This window comes from Choristoneura fumiferana, chromosome 13 (assembly GCF_025370935.1).
Source record: "Choristoneura fumiferana chromosome 13, NRCan_CFum_1, whole genome shotgun sequence".
NCBI lineage: Eukaryota > Metazoa > Arthropoda > Insecta > Lepidoptera > Tortricidae > Choristoneura > Choristoneura fumiferana.
In genome coordinates this window covers 7,700,332-7,726,366 of record NC_133484.1, presented here as the reverse complement: position 1 = coordinate 7,726,366, position 26,035 = coordinate 7,700,332, and the positions used below count along the sequence as shown (strand labels likewise).

The 26,035-nt window shown below is 36.2% G+C and overlaps 1 protein-coding gene across 3 annotated transcripts in view; it reads left to right on the top strand.

The window, feature by feature from the left end:
- Positions 1–26,035, top strand: part of Sol1 — a 165,160-nt gene that overhangs the window by 110,375 nt on the left and 28,750 nt on the right. The window lies entirely within an intron of this gene.

Sequence of the window (26,035 nt, the reverse complement as noted above, 5' to 3'; positions counted from 1 at the left end):
TCAAAAAAAAATCTGAACATATATTTGTGTTCAAAGTGTTAACGAAATTATTAAATTAAACTGTAATTATTCAATGATAAAATTTGCGTTGTCGCTACAGCGAGTAAGTATTAACGATTCCAAGCTTAAATTGGTATTCATAATGAGGTTTACATTATTAATCAGGATACAGTCGGCAGCACAAGTCACTGTAATAAAAAAGTAATATTCACTGCTGCATATACATATCATGGAGGTTTGCATTTAAATACACAAGACGTGGATGGCCAAGTGGTTGGAGAACCTTACTACGAAGCTTGAGGTCCCGGGTTCGATTCCCGGCCGAGGCAGATATTTGTGTGAATAACACGAATGTTTGTTCTCGGGTCTTGGATGTTTAATATCTATTTAAGTATGTATTTATCTATATAAGTATGTTTATCCGTTGCCTAGTATCCATAGTACAAGCTTTGCTTAGTTTCGGACTAGGTCAATTGGTGTCAAGTGTCCCATGATATTTATTTTATTTTTATTTAAATGAGAAAAGCACAGACATTCTTTATTGATTGGAGCCTTAATATTTTTAATTGTAAATTTGGTAAAAAAATATTGAAAATGCCTGTTAAATTCTGCATAAACGCACATAGATTAATTAACTGATAGAATGGAATTGTCTTACAATTAGTTTTAAGAAAATCGCTAAACCAATGCAGTCGTTGTTGCACTTTGATTGCTGACCTAAGGTCAAGCAGATATTTTGATCGATATTTGATAATAACTGTTTAGTCATTACGTGTCATAAGTCAAAAACTCACTTTTTATAAAAAGGAAAGTAAATTGTGATTATTATTTTCATCATTATCGTCATAAACATCAGCCGTAGGACGACCACTGTTAGACATAGGCCTCCCCCATATACCGCCTTTCTTATTTAGGAACAAAAGAAAAACTATTGTCAAAACCAGCGCTAATATAAGAAGGGTCCACGGAAAGAACGTGTCTAGTCACCTTAGCAACTTTTTGAGTTATAGCGGTTTGAAAGTTATTCATCACAAACAATTACTATGGTTACCATTTATTCAAAAGTGAAAAAAATATATTTTATATTGTTTTCAGATTATTTAATTCAATGGTAAGTCATAGTTCTTTTTGAGCTCTACATTTTGGCATTAAAATCTCATTTTGAAAAAAAGTGACTAGACATGTTCTTTCCGTGGACCCTTCATATTATGTTGTAAGTGACAAATCCGTAATGTGTTCTAGTATTGGATAATCTTTATTTAAAACTCTATTGATAAATAACTCTTTGAATAAGAACGATAATCAGAGAGCATCATGTTTCACAAAGTCCCCCGAACCCAATTAATAAAATTGTAACTTTACTACCGTCCTTCGAAACCAATTAATAATTAAACAAACTCAGTACCTTAAACAAACTCGAAGCGTATAATTAACAAAGCAAAAACCGGTCAAGTGCGTGTCGGATCATGCGCCGTGTGTCGGGTTCCGTATGTAATAAATAACAATAATATGTGGGAAATATTGTAACATTTAGTTTTACTCATTAATATGTAAAGCGTACTACTGCACATATTATTATGCTGCTGCTATGCTGTTACATATGCTGTGATTTTTCCTTTCATTTTGTTACACTTTTGATACACATTTTTTTTTCAATCCAACAATGTAGCTGAAAAAAAGAAGTAAATGAAAGCTTAATATTTCGCAAACGGATCCCGAAATCGAAAAAAATATTTTTGAAAGCTGGTCAACAATATCCAACACAATGAGATAGATGAAAAATGATTATCCCTACTTTTCGTGCAGGGGAAGTACCCTAAAAATTTTACTTTCCGCTTTGTCCGCGTAATAGGGCATAATAATAATATTAGACAAAGCTCTGCGTAGGGGGCGACACTAGCGCAAACTTCCATGACAGCGTCAGTTCTCTATAAATGTATTTTGATGCCATGTCGGATCATGACCAAAGAGTGTTGGCGCCACTACTTCCGGGCAGTAAAGAGTGTCAGTTTTGCGAGTCAACTAACGCACTGTGGGTCCAGTGCTGCCACCCGCGGCGGACGTGAGAACTTTATCAACGGGTCACTGGCTACCTGCATTGGCTGACGTCACTTCGGCGGGGGAAGACCCAAGTCTTTAAGAAACCGAGCTCAGGCGACTGAGACACATTTTGCCCGTACTCGTCGTGGAAGCCACTTAACTTTATATTGTACCTATTACCTCATTAGTTTAATTATAAGTTTTGATTTGAAGTAACGTTTTATTCTTGCTACCTAGTTGAGTAGAGTTAGCTTACAAGAGTATTAGTAACATATTAATATTATATTTACATCGATAGTAACGATAGAGCTATATTTTCAAAAAAATAATTGAAATAATCTATCTATATTAATAATTTCGTACTGGTCTACGGTAGACTCGAACGAAATGCACATCAAATTGAAGTGCGTAAAAAATTAGTCAATCCGAGTCGACAATTGTAGGCGGAAAAATCGGATTATCGAGTATTTTCAATATAAACTTGAATTAATTACTAAGTAATGGCGTTGCGAAGTAAACATGTCAAAGTCATCACATCAAAGTGGCGTTGTGTCACGTCATCACGTGTCACAGGTGTCACAGGTTTGCATTTCGTTCTCCATTGTGACCTCTTATCAGATCGATCGTACAGACGAATCGTACCGTATATGGGGCCCTTTAGGTCTAATTTCTTTGATTATGAGACAGAGATATCATAATTATTTGGGCAAATAAGATTTAGGGGAAATATCTACTGGTGAAATACCGATACGTAAGTAGGTTAGCTGTGAAAGTACGTTTGTGATAATATTAAGGCTGGGAATATACGTCAGATTTTTCGATAACTACGACAGTCTTTACACTGGCAAAAAAATGTTTTCAAACATATTATTATGAGTCTACATTTTATCCGAGCAAAGCCGGGTTTTCATCTAGTATAATATTATAGCATGCTACGGACGTTTCAGATACTCAAAAAACTGTTAACGGTTTTGTGCTAGTGCTGCACTATACTATGACTGCAAGTAATTGCAGTAATATTCCCTATTGAAATATTTCTAGTCTAATAAGTCTGTAAGCTAAGCCGACGCACAAGGTGAAACTATAAGAATTCCTTTTGGGGCGATGGAACCCCAAAAAGTATGCATTTTGTACGTTTGTACATTATTTTGTATTACAAATGGGTCGCGACCGCAAGCCAGCGGAGGCTGCCGACCGTACCGACCACCGATATTCCGCTATACTGTGATTAAGCTTGTGTTTTAATGTGTAAATTCTATTTAAACGGTGTAACACGGCGTTAAATGGTGCGAGGTTTGTTTGAAAGCTAAATTTTCATTTTATTTATTTGCATTATATTGTAAATTGTATTCATTCAGGTAGGTAGGTTGCATGCACAATGCGCGTGGTATAGTAGAGTTCATAAACTTGTGAGCAAAAATTTGATCAAAATATTTGAACACGACTATAATGTTAACGGCATAGAAGCGTGTTCAGATATTTTTGATAACATTTTTTGCTCACAAGTTTATTTAGCATCTTGACGACCGGATGGCCAAGTGGTTAGAGAACTTGACTACGACGCTGGAGGTCCCGGGTTCGAATCCCGGCCGGGGCAGATATTTGTATGAATAATACGAATGTTTATTCTCGGGTGTTGAATGTTTAATATGTATTTAAGTATGTATTTATCTATTTATGTATGTTTATCCGTTGCCTAGTATCCATAGCACAAGCTTTGCTTAGTTTGGGACTAGGTCAATTGGTGTCAAGTGTCTCATGATATTTATTTATTTATGAAGTCGACTGTAGGTACATATCCTGATAGGGTACATAATCATCATCATCAGAATGAAAGGGCTTGGGCCGTAGTCACCTGGCGGGATTAGTGCGAAGCGAATTGGGCTTGAGACTTGGGATTGGTCTTCTCTCTTCTTCAGCCCATAGCCACCCAATGCTGAGTGTACTCGCCACTCATCTCGGTCCAGTGCTCTCCTTCCAGCTTCTTTGACCAGGTCGTCGGTCCACCTACTCCGTACCCAAATACTCCGAAATATACAATTCCGAATTTGCTAATTCCGATTTTCAAAACCCCGATTCTCACAATTCCTAAGAAATATATTCCAATTATTAAAACCACGAAATTTATTTTGCCGAATGTCATATTTTCGAATTAGCGATGTCATTTCGGAAATTTGAAAATCGGAATACTGTACTTCGGGTCAATAACATTTCGTGTTATTCATTTCTCGGAGTTTTAAAAATCGGATATAACAAAATCGTAATTTTGAAATTCGAAAAAATAAGTAATCGGAATTATATTTCTTAGGAATTGTGAGAATCGGGTTTTGAAAATCGGAATTAGCAAATTCGGAATTGTATATTTCGGAGTATTTGGGTACTCCTGTCTACCAACGTTTCTCCGCCCGGTTCTGGTCTCCACTCCACCACAGCCTTCCCCCATCTTCCATGACTCCTGCTCCTGCGGCATATGAGAGCCTTGTTCGTCTTCGGATCTCCGTATTTCGGAATCAGTCTTGGAGAGAGAGATATGCCCAACATCGCCCGCTCCATCGCCCTTTGCGTGACTTGCAGCTGTTTATGACCTTCTGCGGGAGCGGCCAAGTTTCGGCTCCATACCTATACCAGCGTAACGGGATTGGTAAATAATAAAATTAAAATTAATGTTTCTAGTTCAGTTAATGCTAGCCGCAAATTTTATCGGAATAATTTCGACAAATGAGTTAATGCACTATATTGTCCAACATTAACTGAGGTAAAAACACTAATATCGGATCATGTTCAAAATGACACCCTGTACCAATCACAAGTGGATATGGAAGAGGCCGGGTATCCGCATGAAAACACACGTAGCGCACAGGCGTAGCTGCTTTGCACGTATGGTTTGCGGATAAGCAAGGCAGAGTAATAATGTCGTCTATATACATATATTTCTAATTTACTTTGTATTGTATTTGTTAATAAATACCTTGTATAGCGTGGGGGACGTTACAATAGAGAAATCTTTTGTTTAAAAAAATACTTTCTGGCAATTTTTTGCGGCGCATTCTTTGTGGTGATGATGGTCTTTCAGAACAATAAAAAAGTGACTTATCAAAAAGCTCTATGCGATATACTTACTGAATAAACGTTTTGGTTTTCGTTAATAGTTATTACTAGCCGTTTACTACTCCGTCCGCATAGAATACGGTTAACGCTATCCCGCGGGAATTATGTAATTTTCCGGGATAAAAACTATCCTATGTCCTTTCCCGGGACTCAAACTATCTATCTATCTCTATCTGTATACCGAATTTCATCTGAATTGGTTCGGCGGTTTAAACGTGATGAAGTAACAAACAAACAAACAGACTTACAAACTATTACATTTATAATATTACTAGTTGTTGCCCGCGACTCCGTCCGCGAAGAAGTATGAAAAATAGTTTACGTCTTATTCTCAGATGTACCGAATAGACACAAAAATAATCATGAAAAACCGGCCAAGAGCGTGTTGGATACGCCCGAAATAGGGTTCCGTAGCCATTACGAAAAAATTAAGTATATTTTTCTAAATATTTCTTAATTTATACGGAATGTTCCAAGTTTAGGTATATTTTATAAATATTTGGCTGCTATTTACTCTTAAACTACTAATAATTCTTAAGCAAACTTAGCCGTTATAGTTTTCATTGAAAGTTTGATATACTTACTACCATCCTGATTTTTTTTAAATGTTTCCACCCACCGGTTTAGATTTTAGAGGGCCCCCCCTCTCAGCCTCTCAGCCTCTGGTCGTTATTGAGTTGTCTTTGTTTTGTTTCCTACGTTCATTATAATATGCATTGCACGGATGGAAGCGGAATTACAAAATCGAGAAAACCAGTTTTGTGAAACGTATCTCGAAATGCTTTCAATTAAGTTGAATCGTAAATCTTGTTTGACTGTAAATGCAATGACCAACGTAGATTTTTGTCATTGTAATTGGCTTACATTGTAGACTTAGATTTACTTTTTAGGGTTTTGTGCCTCAAACGAAAAAACCGGCCAAGAGCGTGTCGGACATGCCCAAAATAGGGTTCCGTGGCCATAACGAAAAAAATATTTGAAATATTTTTCTAAGGATTTCGTATTTTATATGGAATCTTCCAAGTTTAGGTACATATTATACCTTAGGCTGCTATTTACCCTTAAACTACAAATAATTCTCAAGCAAACTTAGCCGTTAAAGTTTTCCTTGTAAGATTGATATACTTACTACCATCCTGATTTTTTTTTTTAATTTCCACCCATCGGTTTAGATTTTAGAGGAAGCGGGCGCTCGATTTTATGATAATTTGCATTTGAAAGTTGAATATTTCGCAAACATATCACTGAATCGAAAAATCGTCTTAGCAAGCCTCCAATGGTTTTAAAAGACCTATCCAACGACACCCCATAATATAGGATTAGATGAAGAAAAAACCACCCCCACTCTATGGGAGGTACCCTAAAAAAATGTTTTTTTAAATTTACAATTTTTGTCGTCATAGTTTACATATTATATCCGTGCAAAATTACAGCTTTCTAGCATTGATAGTCCTTGAGCAAAGCCGCGGACGGACAGACAGACAGACAGACATGGCGAAACTATAAGGGTTCCGTTTTTGCCATTTTGACTCCGGAACCCTAAAAATCGGTCAAGCCGTTTCGGAGGAGTTTTGTTACAAACACTGTGACACGAGAATTTTACATATTAGAAGATTGGGATTACACGCGGGATTTTATACCATTAGTGATAGCTAAAATTAACGTGTTAAATCTAAAAAAACTATAGTGTTTATATCCCATTGAAATTTATCCATTCTTCTAGAAATTGTATCCCAAAGAAGTAAATATAGTTTTTTAGCATAAATACCTGAAAACATTACATTTTCTTTATTAACAAAAAATTACAAAGTTATTTTCCGGAAATGGTTGCTTCTGACAATCGGGAACAAAGGGTGATGTTTGCATTAATTAAATATTTAGTTCTTTTTTTAAATAGCATAACAAACGAGGCTGAAATAATTTTGACGGTAGAAAAAAAATACGTTTACGCGAATGACGTTGCAAGCTTTTACGAGGAAATCCGACGTGGAAATCAAAACAACGATTTACCATTCGTAAACACCCTAGAAGGCTAAATAAGAAATACCACACTTGTCTCGTGTCTGTAATTTCACCGACTCTCATTATAGACCAAGATCCTATGACAGCCAGACTTTTGTTATAGTATAAAGGCTGAAAGTTTTATCTAGTTCTAACGCAGGTAAGAATTATCCCAACTATACCTTTGTACTTAACACAACTTTTATTTATGTAACCTTTTTGTTTTTCCTTTTTGTACAATAAAGAGTATAAACAAACAAACAAACAAACTATACTATGTATATACCTCAAATTTGACATACCATTAAAAAACACATTTTCATATTGTTCGGAATGATATTATAAATCACTTCCTTCATTGCCAGACACTTTGTAGGGGTGCAACCCTAAAATAGGTATGTATAAATAGACGCCTGACTAAATAGTAACTAACCTAGGCTTTTAGTCGTGGTGTAATCAAGACAGTCTAGTCGACCTAGACCCAGCCTATAGAAATCATGGCTCACATGACCCCTTTTTACCTAGCAGGGTTAGGATTACTGTGCCCTCTAGATTGCCACGCCCGGGTGTCTACATACTGTTCAGGGATTGTTTCAATAGAACTAATTTGGGTCACAACTCTGCTCTATCAAGAATGTTCCATCTGTAGAACCATCTTCCGAGCTCCTTGGGGGTGGATATGCTTCATGACAGTCACTTGAATTTTAAGAGTAAAGTTTTGAGATCCTACAGGATCTGGCGGGTTTCTGATGATACAAAATTTTGAATTAACTTGTTTATTTAGTTGTTGTAATTTTCAATCAATTGTGTTTTTTCTTTTGCTTATTATTGTATAATTTTATTTCTGTTTTTTACTTTTTATTTAAATTTTGTGTTAATTTATAATTTATTATAGCATGAGTACCTATTTTTTTTTTCTTCTTTACAAGTTTGATGACTCAGAATTAGTTGTGGTTACCTATAATTAAGTAGATAAACATCTACCTGGAATGTCTTTTACTTGATATTTACGTTTTTGTATGATGTATTATCTGTTGGTGTTCCTTAATAAATAAATACCTATTGGGCCACATATATGTAGAAGCTTGGTGGGCCACTGGTTAAGTGTAACTAAGCTAAAGGCAAATCATAAATGATTTGAAAGCTTCAAATAAACCAAGCAAAAAACATATTGTGTTTACCCATTAGAAAAACAGTTAACATTAAAGAACCTTAGCATCAAAGACCCTTCAAACTAGAAACATTAGATGGTTTTCGTTCAGAGTGCCCGGGTGAATTTGATCAAAATAATCAGACCTCTTTCAGTGGAAGCCATTAAAAATACAGAGTTACTTTATGTATAGCGATACAAAGGGTGCTTGTTTAGTACCATGGGTAAATATTGGGTTGAGGTGGACTAGTAAGATTGGTTTTTGGGGTCTTTTTCTATTTTTTATTTCAACTTCAAATTTTGTTACTTTTACGGTCATCCCGTAAAATCCACATCGAAAATACAAACTGAAACATAGGTGCACAGAAAAACCAGAAAAAGAGACCAGCGATGGGAATCGAACCCAGGTGAGAAGCATTCCGTGTTGCGTGCTATACCGCTACACCACCATTGGACAGGAGTACAGACACGAATTCCTATGCACCATATCTCAGCTTGTTTGTTTCTTATTTAGTCACTTAAGCAGCGCTGGTCTCTTTTTCTGGTTTTTCTGTGCATCTATGTTTCAGTTTGTATTTTCGATGTGGACTAGTAAAGTTAAGGAACGAGGTCACTCATTAGAATAATAGAAATGTTCACAGTTTGAAACTAATTCTTGCCAGAGAGACACCGTTTGACTAACGATTCTTCCTTTTCTTTTTCTCAAACAATAAAAGGTTAAAAATAACTGAAATTCTGAGCTAAGCCGAGAATCAAACCCAGTTTATCGTCATTCTGTTAGATAAAATACCTCCCAGCTACAAACACACCAATTCTAACAATATCGTACAAAACAACTTAAAAAGTTGAAAAATCCCTCCACATTCATTGCAAAGTTCAAATATGTCTCACAAACGACAGACCCATTTTATTAAAATCTAACTAGGAGCCATTTTGATTAAACTAGCTTCTGATTTAAATCTTTCTACAAACAGACTGACAGATACATCTAACTTATAAATAACACACCACGTTTTGCGCCAGGGCTTAAAAAATAACAAACAAATAAAAAAAACATATTTTTGTGGTTCTTATATTGTGATAAGGTTGAGTACGTTTCATCAACTTTACTGATGAAACACAGAACAACTTGTACAGTCGAGCTCAAAGATATCTTTACAGTTTACTACCAGTCACTGTCACTTCATATTTGTAATTTTGTATAAATATGTCATAAGGCTTACTACAGCGACAAGGGCATCATCATCATCATCATCATCATCAGCCGGAAGGCGTCCATTGCTGAACAAAGGCCTCCCCCTTAGAACGCCACAATGAACGACAACTCGCCACTTGCATCCGGTTTCCCGCAACTCTCACGATGTCGTCAGTTCACTAGGTGGGAGGCCTGCCAACGCTTCGTCTTCCGGTTCGTGGTCGCCACTCAAAGACTTTTCTCCCCCAACGGTTATCTGTTCTTCGAGCGATGTGGCCCGCCCTTGCCACTTCAACTTGCATATTTTTCCAGCTATGTCGGCAGTCGGCACCGACAGCGACAAGGTACTAAAATGTAAAGATATTTTTGACCTCGACTGTACTTATGTACCTACATATTTTCTTTATTTTATTAGAACTTTTGGATTTCAATTGAATCTTCGTTTACTGAAGTTATCTATTTATTTATCGCGTCATAGTTTTTCCTTTTCTTGCATCGTACGCGTGAATATATGAGCACTTCCATTTTGTAAATGAAATCGGAAAATGTGGGTACCCATTTTGTGGTGACTGCGTAACTTCAGGCGTAAAATTGCTTCGCATAAAAATCACATGAATTCACATCACAAGCGATTATTATGAACGCTCCGTACCTACTACTCGTACATGTTTGTTTAGTATTATGTTTTGTGTTATACACACATTTCAATTTTAAAGCCACAAGTATGGCTTTATAGTCGATTATCTATATGTAAGTAGCCATAATAAAGTAGAAAATACTTATTATTGAATACTTCGAATTGCATTCGAATGCAAGGAAAAACAGCCAAGTGTGAGCCGAACTTCCGCTCTCCAGATTTCATACTAATTAAAAAACAAGCTAAAATATGAATACTTCTTCCATTAAAAACAAAGTTAATTTTTACGCGTCAGTGATTTTCGGATTGTCTTCTTTAGTTGTATATATGCAATCATTTCATTTTCATTTCATTTAAACTCTTTATTGTACATAAATAAACAAACAAACGCAATTGACAAACGTATTTTTTTTCTCTACCAGTCTAAATATACCCTTAGTACCTTTTTGTTTCGCTGGGTACCCTTTAAATTTTGACAATTATGGTTATTGCAAACACAGAGCATAATCATGTTTGTCAGATAAAAGAATAATATTAAACTTAAAAGCTTACTTTGCTCGCGCGCACAAACTTCACTATTGGTGTTTCCTAAGTAACGCATTAAATTTCCGAGATACTTAACGTAATTGCGCGCAATAGTTAAGTATGAAGTTAGGCATGATACGGTGTTAACACCACCGTAAAAGCAAAAGTTTTATTGCCACCCATGTGCGAACTTTTGCTCACAGAAAACACGAGTACATGTTAATAAATTAAACGATTTGGAACTAACTATCGCAGCTGATGAATGTATGTAAAATTTGGGAGACAAGTTGAAAATAAGTTTATGTTAAAAGTTTCGAGCTTTTTGCTGACTGTACTGTTTTGTTGATGCTACTACTAGTACTATACGAATAGTAGTCAAGTATTTGGACCTTATGGCCTCTAATGCTGAGAATCGTGGGTTTGAATCCGGACTGCGCCTTTGAGTTTTCAGGAATTAATGTGCAAAATTAAAACTAAATTCATCAAACCCTTCGGCCACTTTGGAAACCAAAGGATCGAAAACAGTTTTGAAAACTGAATTATTTTACTTTTTCGGAAACCTGGTTTCGAATGAAGAAAAATAATTCTGTTTTCTAAACTGGTTTCCCATAAAGAATATAGAATCTTCTTTTGAAACTCATTTACAAATTTCAATATGTAAGTATACAATCCTAATGATTTCACAATCGCGTTTTTTCCCAATTTTAATTGACACAGAAACATATAGGTAGGTTTAGGTTATTTTAAGTTTACATCGGCTCGAAGAGCAAAAACTACACAAAAGTAGGAGCTCCTGAGCGGAGCTTCGACAACACCGTCTGTGTCGATTCTGATTGAAAAAAAAAACGCTTCAGTAAAAAACCAGAAGTCAATCACTAATCCTAGTTTCGTGCAAGAACAAAGTGTTCGTACGTAACTGGTTTCGCATAAGAACAAAATAGTTTTCGTTCGCAACCGGTTTCGAACAAGACCGAAAAAGTTTTCTTCAGCAACTGGTTACGAAACTCCGGTTACGTACGCGGCCGAAGGGAATTCAAAACATCGTGATAAAATCCGCATATACATATGTACTTCTTTGTGGAGTTCCTAATCCGCTTTGACCTGCGTGGGTACTACGGCCCAAGCTTTCTTATTTTAAGCCTGTGCTCAGCAGTGGGACGTGCAATCGAGGAAACTGAATCGTCGTACCATGGTGGAACTTTTGTGCTACTGATGTCATACTGACATTCCAAAGAAATCATAGCGAAATTGATTATGAAAAGGTGTCACCCTGATACAATCACCAACACCAATATCTGACACAACGAAATGTGCATACATATCTGATAAGACTCTATTTCTAGAGCCCGAAGGACGTGTTAGATATTTTTGCACGTTCTGCTGTGGCAGATATTAATGCTGGTGATTGTACCACTCAGAGACGTTTGTAAAATTCAATTTCACAGAGTCGGGTAGGTATGTTTACGTTTCATTTCTGTACTAATTTAACTACTGCCAAAGTAAAAAGAAACAAAATCGTTGTGTTCGGCTAAAGAACTAACTCAGTTTTAACGCGGATAGCTTGTACATACGAAGAAAATTCAATGGATATTGGAACTGATAGCGAAGCGACTGACTGAGTAATTGATACTAATGGAAAAACATAATTGGTTAGCCTGTACTTTTGGGTTTTCTCGCATAAAGCATTAGATTTGGCAGTTGAATTAAAATCCCTGGATAATACAAAATTCCCATGGAAGTGCCACGAAAGACGAACATTCGCACAAGTTCAATTTATTATGACACTGCGAGGCCTCTTCTCAGAACAAGAAGGCTTGGGCTGTAGTTACCACGTGAGCTCAGTGCTAATTGGGAACTTCGTACCCACCACAAAATTGTTTCGCAGGCATATGTATGTTTCCTCGCGATGTTTTCTTGTATCAAAGATCTCATGGTAATACTAAAAATAGAATTTTGCACATATAATTATTGTTATAACTCAAAGGTGCGAGCCCGGGGTAAGAACCACGGATTTTTTTACATTGAAATATACTGTATTAAACCTGACCAAAAAAATCTGAAACCCCTCGGCATTTTCATTTTAAAGTCAGCTAAAGCGATTTTTATCAAACATAGCTAAGAACCAGCGCAAGGAGCTTTCATGTAAAAAATACTTACTACCATCCTGAATTAAAAAAAAAACACCTAACTGTTCAGATTTTAGAGGGGAGGACGCTCGATTTTATTGAAAATTTGCGCTTTAAAGTTGAATATTTCACAAACAGATTACTGAGTCGAAAAATCGTCTTGGCAACCTGAAGACCTATCCAACGATAGGTACCCCACACAATAGGGTTAGTGGAGAAAAATAATCACCCCCCACTTTACGTCTATGGGTACCATAAAAAATATTTTTATGTTTTTTTATTTATTTTACCACGAGCTTTGCGGTGAAGGAAAACATCGTGAGGAAACCTCGAAGCAATTCAATGGTGCGTGTGAAGTTCCCAATCCGCACTCGTAACTATGGCCCAAGCCCTCTTGTTATGAGAGGAGGCCTGTGCCAGAAGTGACGTATATAGGCTGGGATGGATTTATTTTACCACTTTGTCGACGTGACTGATATGTATATTCATGCCAAATTGCAGCTTTCTTGTACTAACGGTCGCTGAGCTTAGCTGTGGACAGACAGACAGACGCACTGACAATATGGCGAAACTATAAGGGTTCGTAGTTGACTACAGAACCCTAAAAACCGCATCGACATCAGTCCATCCGTTTAAGAGCTACAATGCTACCGACAGATATTGGCGTCAAACTTTTTTTTTAGGTTGAGTCGCCTTGAGGGCCAAAGCCAAAGACACATTACTCAAGGTTGCTTTTATTTACTTACTTGATTATAGTTTTCAAAAGGTGTGTATAACTTTTAACATCCCTTTTGTGTCAGGGGTTAAAAACCTTTCCTTATCTATTTGAAACAGTCTGAAACATTTTCACCAATGCTTTGGCGCAGTATTTTCCCACTAACTAAGTTTACATAATTTAAAACGATCCTTACTTTATAGCCGAGAGAAGTTCCCTGAGTTATCTCAAGTAATCTCTTATGATAATAAAGGGTCGAGGGCTTTAAGTTTCCACCCAGGTTGGCAATAAGGGCCCACGCAATAACAATACCCATATCGTTACCATCGGCAAAATCTGCAGAATTTCGTCCTTTTCATATTAGTCTTGGAAATCGTATCTGAAATATTTATGAGAAGCGATTTTTGTATTTTTTTAAGGTTTTTTTCGTTAAGAATTATTTTACTTAATTACACTGAAGTAGAACTCGTTGAAGAAAACATAAATTAAATTATATAGGTATCTGCATTATGTATTTGACAAAATGCAAAATTGGAAAATTAGGGTTTATAGGCAATGGTCATTACAAGCTTTTATTAAACATTATTTTGCTTTTGGTACAAATTTTGCAAGTCAAATTTAAGTAATTTATGTGACAGAATTTTATATAGTAAAGAGTACTTCAACTTTTTCTTTTAGAATTATTTAGTTTTTCTTGTAGGTACCTGGTAATTTGTACCATCTCATCTGTTTGTCAGTCGTAGTTAACGAAAATAAAATAAAAAACACATTGTACCCTACCCTATGTTTATAGGATAACAACCTTTCAAATTACTTATGCCCTTTTAAGATGTTAAGCAACTGTAAGCACCTAAAGTGTTAAGCGAAACCTTCGCCGCGTCTCGTCCGTAGAGAGATCGACTAAACTCAAGCAAAGTGCTTGCATCCACAATTAGTGCTGTCATTAGCAGATCCTTTTGCTAATTAGTCAGATTTGTAGTTTAACTACGCCCAGCAAAGTTTCAAAGATTACCCGTAACATTGAATATCAAGCGGATGCAAACGTTAGCTTTTACCAAAGCTTTCTCACGAAGATTTATGAAGACTGGATTATATTTATGGATCTTTTAAAAAATGTTCATATTGTGCTTTGAGCTGGGTGACTTGCGTTTTACTGTTATAAATATCCGTCCGCGCCTCTGTTACGGGATATTAACCGAATATTTAAATGACTTGATTTGCTTAAAATTATATAAAACTGCCTTGGAAGAGTGAGGTGAAATAGAAAAATTGCTATCCCTCTGACCCGTGGATATTTAAAAAAACACATTTTTATAATGTATCTCTATGATGCGTAAAGAATATAATAAAATATAGTCATGTATGTATACTTTTATCGAACATTTTTGCCTCTACAAACAATCGCTCTGAAGCGATAAGGCCGCCTATTGCTTACCTTAGAAAATCTCTATGTATATACCTGTGTTTTCTATATTGCTTACTGTGTTGGTGTGCAATAAAGAGTTATTGTATTGTATTGTATTGTATTGCAATATCAACTAAGTATTTGATCAATCTATTGGTACAAATTTCTCTTTGTACGTTTGTACCATGACGGAGATAGATTTTTGTGTTCCATACCCAAAGTATGCTGAAGGGTCTCCATGCCGTTTGCCCATCCGTCTGTCATAGGACTGTACTTATATTTTGAGCCAAAATAGTTAATTTATTGAATCAGGCGTTACTTTCCGGAGGTCCATATCAATGAACTAAAAGAATTAATAAAAGAAGAGATTTATATAAGAATTAAAAAAGTCGCGGTTCAGCAAAGAAATTCTTTTAGTTCACCAAAATAGTTTTGAATATGAAACTACCGTGAGACTCACTCATTTTGAATGAAATAAACCCGGATAACTCACGTCTTAAATCGAGTTTAGCTGGACGTGTTTCGGACTGATTCGTAGCCCTTTCTCAAAGAATACGCGACTCGATGGCCGCTGCAAAACGCTGCTCGACGAAACTAATAACGGCGCAAAACCGGTAATAGCAAAAATGACGATGAAAACGTGGGTAGTTAGTTGTGCACCGGTTAAGACGCGAGTTACGGGGATTTATTTCATTAAATACAAAATAGTAAGACATTTTTATGGAACACACATATATGTATGTTAAAAACTATAGTAGAGACTATAATAGTAAGCTGTTTTTACACATATTTCAATGTACGTAAAGTATCGTTATTTTCTCTTGAAAAACGTATTAAAGTGAGCATATTCTCGTGTATATGCTGACTTTATCTTCATGTCTATTGCCTTTGAAGTAACGTAGGCATCGGAGCCGTATCTTTGTGCGCTCCTTTCGCTATCTTTTTTGCCGACTAACAAATACTAGCAATATGTCAGGGGTAGAGACGCTTTACATACGCTTCTCGCTCCTTCTTGGCATTTTGATGGTCTAATATGACCGGATCAAGGCCAATGAAGTAACCTTTTAGGTTGTAATTCATTGATAATGACCTACGTAAATTGACACCTGAATTTACTATGAAGAGTTAATTTAGGTATATATATAGTTCTCATCATCAGTAAACAAGTACACGAAGTGATCCCTTTCGAAAGTTTTGTACTCAAACTTGTTTTCACTTTGTTTGTACCTACTTGCTCAGTGTTTAGGTCTCCATCGAAAGCCGTACTTAACGAACTACGTAACTCAGTACGTATTTACAGTAATGGTGCTAGATAATAACCTAACTTAACCAACTTAGAAAAGTTAAAAGTCCCTACTTACATTGCCATTTCAAATTTCAATATCTCAAAAATGGCTGAACCGAATTTTAATGAAATATAACATAGATAAAACTACCGCAAGCAAACTCGCTTTCACGTAAAAAACCCACCAAAATTTGTTCATCCGTTTGATCGCTACGATGGGCGTTTTCTGCGTGTTGTGGGTTAAGAGTTTTAGGTTTATTAGTAGTTAGTAGTTTATTAGTATTTAGGTGATTTACCTGCTGAGCTGGCAACGTTTCATTTTTGTTAGTTTTTCTCGATTAAGGATTTATTCGTTTTAAAGAATATAAAAGTCTATCACGAATAATTATTACTACACGAACACAACAGTTCTATCAGACCACATTTTTAATTTTCATTCAATTTTTATGAAATAATCGAGAAAAATGCTACGTTGCCAGCTCAGCAGGGATAAACGCTCTTAAAAAAAGTTTGAAAACATCGTTACACTACCCACAGTTTCAAAAGGCTTCCATCCTCGGTCCAATACTTAAACAATTGTGACAAATTGAGCCGTAAAATTCACTAAATTCACGCAAAATGTCTCCAAAGAAACGTTTCCCGACGGGGCTTAAATAATGATGACAAAGACGCAGAATGTTATTTATTATTTTAGAGCTGACCCTGTTATAGCATATTTCATTAGAGTTTAATTACCGTCGCATCGCGCCCGCTCTGAGGGGCCTCAAAATAATTACGTTAGTTCACTAGTCTACCTAAAGTCGGCTCGTTAGGTTAATGAATGAAACTGGGATGCGACGGTGTTGGGATTTTATATTGATTTGTGGCTCGTAATCATGCGATACCATATTCAAACTCAAAAGTAGCTTAGGAGTTTTTTTTTTCGAGGGAGGTCGAGAACACTTAATGTACCTATACTGCCAAGCCGGTCTTGGCAACATGCCCGACTTAACTGGGAATTGCTCACCAAAGGCCTACGGACTAAACTCCACCCCCAAATGTCAGAAAACATAGGATTTTTTTGTTAAAATGTGTTTTTGAAGAGCAGATACATAAAAATATTCATTGGTTCTGATTTCATTCAACCCTAGGGTACATACATAGTACGGTACAGTCACCTGTATTATTATCTGCCACAGTGAATCGTGCAAAAATACGAGTATCTCACACGTGAGTGTACGTTCACACACCTAACTTCACCACATACCTTTACAGAGGGATGTTGTTGGTGCGTTTTGTAGCAGCCGCCCTTCCTTCCGGAGCATACGCCATGCTCCGGAAGGAAGGGCTACTAATCAACCCGAAACATGTCGAACTAAACTCGATTTAAGACGTGAGTCAGGTTTGATCTCAGTGTAATAATCAAGTTTGGAGGACATCATCATCATCATAATCCTATGAATTAGGTATTGGCGAAGTACTAGATGGGGGTAATGAAATCTATCGCAGCGCTCATAGTGGCCAAAAGTAGAAATAATATAGGCTCTGTCATCTGTCATACTCATATGAATCTGTCATTAACAAAGACATTTGTTTAAGCTTCTTCTTATGGTGCGAGCTTGAATTATTGAAAAGCTGTCCCTGTTTTGTTCTTATTTCCTCTACATCACGGACATGTCCAGCAGATACCTACCAACAAGTTTCCTTTTGGAACGGTTTTGTGGTTGAAATTTGGTACCTATTGAGTGAACTGACAAAACCGGTCTTCAAAATGATACTCATTTTGATGTGCAAACGATATTTAATTTATTACTAGCGATACAAGAACAATTATATATCTTCACTATTATTTGAAGAAACCATTAAAGTAGCTTTATCTTTTTGTTTTACAGTAAAAATACAACTAAACATGAAGTAAACAGGCCCTGACATAACAGAAATAAATCACACCGTTTGAATAAATTTTACTTACCTCATTCAACTTTAATGACCTAAAATGAATTCACAACCCTTTGTTCACCCAAACCACGGTATCACAGTAATTTGGTATTATAAATTAATACGTGATAGGTTTGATTTTTGTCACAATGTCGCGATGAAATTTCAAAACGTCGAGCCTCAGAGCCAGCAAGTTGCGGACGATAGGTGGCGCTGATGTCGTGCACAGAGCCAATAGTAAAACTATACTCAAATAATAGGTACTTTACTTATGTATATTATAATCAACCCGGAAACTAGTTTGCATACACACTTGCACGACCCTCGCAGAGTGCTGCATTTGTCAACGCCCTATGTAATAAATACGTAATGCGGTTTAAAAGCTACTCCGAACACCAAATAAACCTTAAATAATTCATCAGTTTTCCGATAGAACGACCTGTAAGAGTACCTACATGTATGTTCTTCCTGCCGAACGTAAAGCCGCAACGCGAGATATAATCAGCTTAGTGGCAATAATCCTGATTTTCAGATATACCTATGTAACCCATCGCGACGGATTTCACGACGTATCGAGCGGTAGAAATAAAGAAATGTCCAGGAGTTTATTGCATAATTGTTTATCAATTGTCTTGAGTTTTGGGATTCTAAACGGATCTGTACCTAATAGTCTCTTTTCGCCATCTAAAATTGTTTATCTTTCATTCCAAAGAGTTCTGTGCTTCTAGAATGTTTTTGTATTTATTCAAATTAACCGACCAGGTGTTGACCCCTATCTTACCTGCTGTCTGTCCATCTGTGTTTTTCTCCCATTTGATGGATTTTTGTGGGAAAATTCAAACTTTTTTTTTCAAATAAATATTTTTTTAATATAATACCACATTCCTCTTCCTAAAATATAAAAGGAGCTACCCCAATTCAATTATCCGGCAGAAACCAATCTAGTTCAGAGAGCAAAAATTTATTTAGATAGCACTCCGATGAAAGTTATAATGAAAGTTTTAGATCTGCCGCATAAAACAATTTTCCCGATTAACCTTTTCGTGCACAAAAACCCATAGAAGTACAAACAAATAACTGGTGTGAAGTAAAAGTTTATCTGTTAGGTGACAATCTGTTTAGAAGTTAGACTAATGGGCCACAAATCCCGGTCTTGTTTATAGTTCGAGAGAGTGTCGAGAGCAATAGAGCACTAGAAGCGACGGAGACACTACCGACAAGCCCAATTTTACCAGACGTTCAAGGAACTTAACTTCAGCAAAGTTGTCTTTCCCGAACTACGTTCAATTCACCGGCAGCCAGTGGCAATTTGTTATGTTACGTGCCTAGTTTAAACGTTTATTGTCTAAAGTTTGAGTAACTACTTAACGTAGCGTTCAATGGTGGTGAGAATTCTGAAATATATTCAAAACTTAACACACAGTCAAGAGTTCCATATACAGTGCAATTTCTTTTTCGGATAACCTAAATTAGCAGAAAGGTAAATGGAGTGGATTCAACCTTCAATTTAGGCTATTTTGTACCTGCTGGCGGATTGTTGAAAACTCACAGCCTAAACAATACCAAAAAACGTTTTGTTAACACAAGGATAGCTGTAACGAGACGGAACCGTGACTTTCAGTGAACAGGTCCCTGCTGATAATGCTTACGCAAAAAATCGTGTTTATTTAGGCTTTCAGTTCTATTTTAAATTTAAAATCGCAAGCTACGAGAGGGCGGAATTAGTTTTGCATCGATCGGTCTAACATGCAAGTCAGCGACGTCTACCTTGCCGTGTCGACATGACTTTGTCAATTTAATACGAGCTTTTCCTCGCAAAGTACTCGTTGTTAACAAAGGTTATTATCACAAAATTTCAACGCCTCTCTTCACTATTAAAATTCTATATTTCACAACCACACAAGACCAACATTATTACAAATCGACAACACGATTGATAGAGCGTGTCATTGCACAATGTTTTCCACTTTTTTATGTTAGTTTATTTTTAAACTAGCTTTTGCCTGCTACTTCGTCTGTCAAGATTTGTTAATCGTTATCGCTCAGGAACTATTTAATTTTCCATTATCAAAATATCTTTTCTCTTCTTAATGTTTCATATAGGATTTAACTGATGTGTAAAGCATTGTGTGAAAATAATTGAATAACGTGACACCGGGACTACAATAAGGAACACCTGTTTACGGAGCGAAATTCTGATTTAGGGACGGAAATGGAGATCGTTATACGCATATGATAAATCTCATGTTGCTCGTTTAATAACACCGCTGGGTACTTGCAGACGTTCATTGACGTAAATTGGAAACAGTAATGGCATTAGAATCCTTCCCTGTGGTACACTTGTATATATTTTTTATGTCACGTACGTCTGTTGCAATATGAATAGTTAATTTTTCTTAGTTTCTGAACATACTGATTTTGTTTACGCATTTATATAAATAAATAAATAAATGACGACCAGATGGCCTAGTGGTTAGAGAACCTGACTACGAAGCTTGAGGTCCCGGGTTCGATTCCCGTGTCGGGGCAGATATTTTTATGAAAAATACGAATGTTTGTTCTCGGGTCTTGGGTGTTTAATATGTATTTAAGTATTTATCTATATCTATATAATTATATTTATCCGTTGCTTAGTACCCATAACACAAGCTTTGCTAAGCTAACTTTGGGACTAGGTCAATTGGTGTGAATTGTCCCGTGATATTTATTTATTTATTTAACTATACGAAATGCTAACACTTTATGAGAGAATATCTTATAATCTGTATTTAAAAGCAGAACCTGAAAAGTTTTTTGACTTTATAAAATTGTTCCTCTTATACCAAAGAGTGACTTAATTATATAACCTTATTTTATTTCCAAACTATGCCTCATAATCATCATCATGATCAGCCGGAAGACGTCCACTGCTGAACAAAGGCCTCTCCCTTAGAACGCCACAATGAACGACCACTCGCCACTTGCATCCCGCAACTCTCACGACTACGCCTACTATGCCTATACTATGCCTGTTCTAGATTAACTGTTTCATTTCATCTCATCTAAAAGTCCATAGTTTACGCAGGTCCCATTTTGGGGTCACAGCATTTTGTTTATTTATGCATGAAATGGAGTCCCGAACCCCTGTTAATTATGACATTGCTTGAAAATTGGATATTTTATTGATAACGTCCACCTCCATGGAAATGTAGTATTTTATAGAATTACTAGCTGTTGCCCGCGGCTTCGCTCGCGTTAAATTTGGGGTTACACAGATCATTTACTTTCTATGATCTTTATTTTCGTATCATAATTGATTTTTCGGAGGATTATATTTGCAAATTTTTGAATTTAAAAATCAACCTAGATGATCATAATTCGTCAAACCTTAAACCCCTGTTTCACATCTTTAGGTCAGGGGTGTAATTTTAGAAAACCCACGTGCTTATTTTGCCCGCGACTTCGTACCTCGCGGCATAGGATTGTTCCCGCAGGATAAAGTGAATTCAAGAGAAAACCACACTGTCCGCGATTGAATTGAAACAGGCTTCTATTATTTCGGGTATCGATTTTTAAAAAGCTTTTACTAATAGTTTTTTTTTAAATCCGCTGTTATTCCAGAGATTCCCCAAACAACCAAGAAGCAGACAAAGTTAAATATTTCCTTTTCCCATGGGAATTTCAAAAAATCCTTACTTAGTGCACTCCTATGATACTTTATCTACATGTGTGCCAAATTCAGGTCTGTCAGCCTGTCCTGTCACAGTATACTGTTTTACAGGTATGGATAAATTTTGTTACGTAATGAGTTGATTGGCTTGGCGTAGGTACTTAATGTGTCCTCCTAACCGTTAAGGAGTTATACCTTCCATCATCAGCTCACCTGAATAACCAGAAAGAATACAACTAAAGGTCTACCTATACGTGCATATGATGTTTAAAGAAACTTCCTCTAACTCCAACCGTTAAGGAGTTTAACCTTCCATCATCAGCTCATCAACATGAGATGATGTCTGTCAGACGCAAATACTTAAATAACTCGAGATAATTATATAAAAACCGTAATGCGTGCCTACAAAATTTGAGGGTTGCCCTCGATTTCCCTGAAATTCCGTCATCAGATTCTGATTTGGTGACAATGGGACTATCTCAGGAGTAGATATTATTTCGAATAAAAAATTATTTAAAAAATCGGTCCACAATTGAGCGAGAAATCAGGGTACAAACATAAATAAATATATATATATATATATATAACGGGATGCATAACCTCTTCATTTTTTTGAAGTCGGTTAAAGAGCTTTTTGCAGCGTACGTGCAGTATAAACTTTTGAATTTTGAAATTTTAGCTTTCTACAACCAGTAAAACGCAAAATCCTGTTTTTTCCCGTTCCCATAAGAATTTCGGGAAATGCTCTGTTAATGCTCCCCTACACTCCCCAAGGAACACACTTGCCAAGTTTCAGCTATCTACGACCAGTAAAAAGAAAAATCCCGTTTTTCATTGTTCTCGTGTGAATTTTGGACAGTCCTCTCTCAGTGCTCCTCTACATTGCCAAATTTCAGCTTTCTACCAGTAAAACGAAAAGTCCCATTTTTTCCCTTTCCCGTGAGAATTTCGGCAAATTATCTCTTAATGGTTTTTTTTTTTTTTTTATTCCACTGGATGGCAAACGAGCAAGTGGGTCTCCTGATGGTAAGAGATCACCACCACCCATAAACATCTGCAATACCAGTAATATGGTTCCACAATAATACTAATGCTGTTCAATGTAAAATTGCAATAATACTAACGATAAATCCTGTTTTTTCCCCGTTAACGTCAGAATTTCGGGAAATCCTTTTGTAGTGCTCCCCTATACTCCTCCCCAAGGAACCTAAATGCCAAATTTGAGTTTTCTACGATCAGTAAAACGAAAAATCTCGTATTTTCCCGTTCCCGTTGGAATTTTGGAAAGTCCTCTCTTAACGCTCTTTTACAATCCCCAAGCAACCTACATGCCGAATTTCAGCTTTCTAGGACCATTAAAATGAAAGATCCTGTTTTTTTCCCTTTCCCGTGGGAATTTCGGGAAATTATTTCTTAATGGTTTTCTTCACTTCTCAAGCAACTTACATGCCAAATTGCAGCCTTCTGCGACCAGTAAAACGAAAAATCCCATTTTTCCCGTTCCCGTCAGAACTTCGGGAAATCCTTTTGTAGTCTTCCCCTATACTCCTCAAGGAACCTATATGCAAAATATCAGTTTTCTAGGACCAGTAAAATGAAAAATCGATCCCGTTAAACTGAATATAAGTCCCGTTTTTTCCTTATCCCGTGGGAATTTCCCAAATTCCTTAAAACTGTTTTTTACTATTATAATCACCTACTTCTATGCCAAATTTGAAGAGTCTAGTAATTATATTAGTTCACAGAATTCAGTTAAACTGAATATATAAATCCCGCTTTTTTCCCTATCCCTTGGAAATTTCCAAAAATCCTGAAATCGATGTTTTAATTTATGTAATACCTACTTGTGAATCAAATTTGAAGTCTAGTTATTACAGTTACTGAGATAGGGTTACTCGGAATCGAATATATAAATCCCGTTCTTTCCCGTTACCGTTAGAATTTCCAAAAATCCTTCCTTAGTGGATGCCTACATTGTATAAGGTATCTATGTGCAAAATTTCAAGTCTCTAGGTCCAGTGGTTTGGGCTGTGCGTTGAAATATCAACGATTGATTTTCGATTGACTTTGTCACCACATTACCCCCTTTCAGGGGTTGAATTCTCAAAAAACCTGAAACACGTGTTTACTTATTTGTTGTTAAGAATACTCCTGTGAAGTTTCGAATAAAATAGTCTTACTAATCTTGTTTCCCCATACTAACTTTGGACCCCTATTTCACCCCCTTAGAGGGTAAATTTTGAAAAATCCTTTCTTAGTGCACCCCTAGACCTTAAAAGGAACCTACGTGCTAAATTTGAAATCCCTAGAACCAGCGGTTTGGGCTGTGCGTTGATACATCAGTCAATCACTTTTGCCTTTTATATATATAGATTTATAATTTGCTTGCTCTCTTGAACTGTGCTAGACATAAAGAAACATTTTATTCTGTCGACTATGCTGAAATAATGCTGTTACAGTTGTAACATAGCAGTAGCGTGTTGCAGAAATGGGATTAGCGAAAGGAAATATGAAACTCCATTTAAGTCTTCTTTTCCATGTTTATTTCACTGAATGTGTATACCCCTGAACACGAGATAATTTAATTTTGCTTTTATTGTCTCTTGTTAAACTCAAAGCAAACGGCCTCAACTTTTTTCTCCTTGATATGTTATTCTAAGGTCCACGTAAACATGAAAAATAGTTTATTTCCTGCTTTTTCCATTAATTTAATTTAGTTCTTTTGCAGCAATAGCTCATGTTAGGATCACAAAAGAAGTGACCGATTGCGGTAATATTTCTGAACACCTTTGACCTAGATAGGGTTGCCATTCCTTACACGTTTTATTTTAATGTTATTTATACTCCTATAGCGGTGATTGGTATACAATTCTAGCTTCTACCAGTTCCTTTGGGTTTTAGACGTTTCAGACTAAGGGGCTGTTTCACCATCCATTGATTAGTGTTAACTCACGGTTAAATGTGATGCCGTCTCCATCTATTCAAAGAAAAAAAATAGAGACGGCATCACATTTAACCGTCAGTTAACACTAATCAATGGATGGTGAAACAGCCCCTAACAAAAAGAGTAAATACGTGGCTTGGGATATCGAAAATGGCGGGTATTACCCAAATCTAAAAAGCAGCTTAAAATAGCTTAGGTTTTTCTTTAATCTCTTTTTTATTGTGCTCAGTCTAAAGATGGCAAGTGTGCTTGTGTCTTGGTGAGTTTATACAGGCTATTTAGAGATGCAAATGAAGTATATAACTGAGTTAGCAAAATATGTAAAGCACAAATGTTTTTTAAATAGAACTAAAGTAATTATTACAATAGCGACACTATATATCAATGGAAATACGAATGTAATGCGATCGCGAGCGTCAGAAACGTTAGAGAATACGGCCTCAGTTCAGCATTAATTCGTATTTCCATTGAAATATAGTGTCGCTATTGTAATAATCACCTTAGTTCTATTACTTTAGTTACAGTTTTTGTATCCAAAATCTGTCATTTGAATGCGATCGCCAGCGTCAGAAACGTTAGGCAATACAGCCTCTGGTCGTATTGAGTTGTCTTTGTTTTGTTTCCTACGTTCATTATAATATGCATTGCACGGATGGAAGCGGAATTACAAAATCGAGAAAACCAGTTTTGTGAAACGTATCTCGAAATGCTTTCAATTAAGTTGAATCGTAAATCTTGTTTGCCTGTAAATCCAATGACCAATGTAGATTTTTGTCATTGTAATTGGCTTACATTGTAGACTTAGCTTTACTTTTTAGGGTTTTGTGCCTCAAACGAAAAAACACGGGACCCATTTTGTACACATACATTCGATTTTGTGATCAGAAAACCGACTTTTTGATGTGACTTGCTCAATTTCTCTTATGACTACTTCTGTACAAATACGAGTATATTATAGACAGCAGATATTCTTAACTAAAGTTTTAGCTACTATGAATCTCACAACAGTTCCAATGCTTTCATCTTTATTTTTTATCTGTAAGAGGAAATAGAAACTACGTTTCCTGAGAAAACTTTTGTTCACGCCTTTCATACCGTCCCCAGTTGTAAACTAATTGAATAAAACATTTGCAATAACTTGTATACCTACGCTTTACAAAAGTAATAAATTACAAGCCAGTATTTATTTACTTTTCAATGTTCTCATACTTGGTTACAATTGGAAACTATGAACTTTTGTGAGTGTCTCCTTTCATAAATTAAATAAATAAGTATTGAAAACTACATAATATATTCATTACTTTCTTAAATACTAGCTATTCAACGAGGGAATGCTGC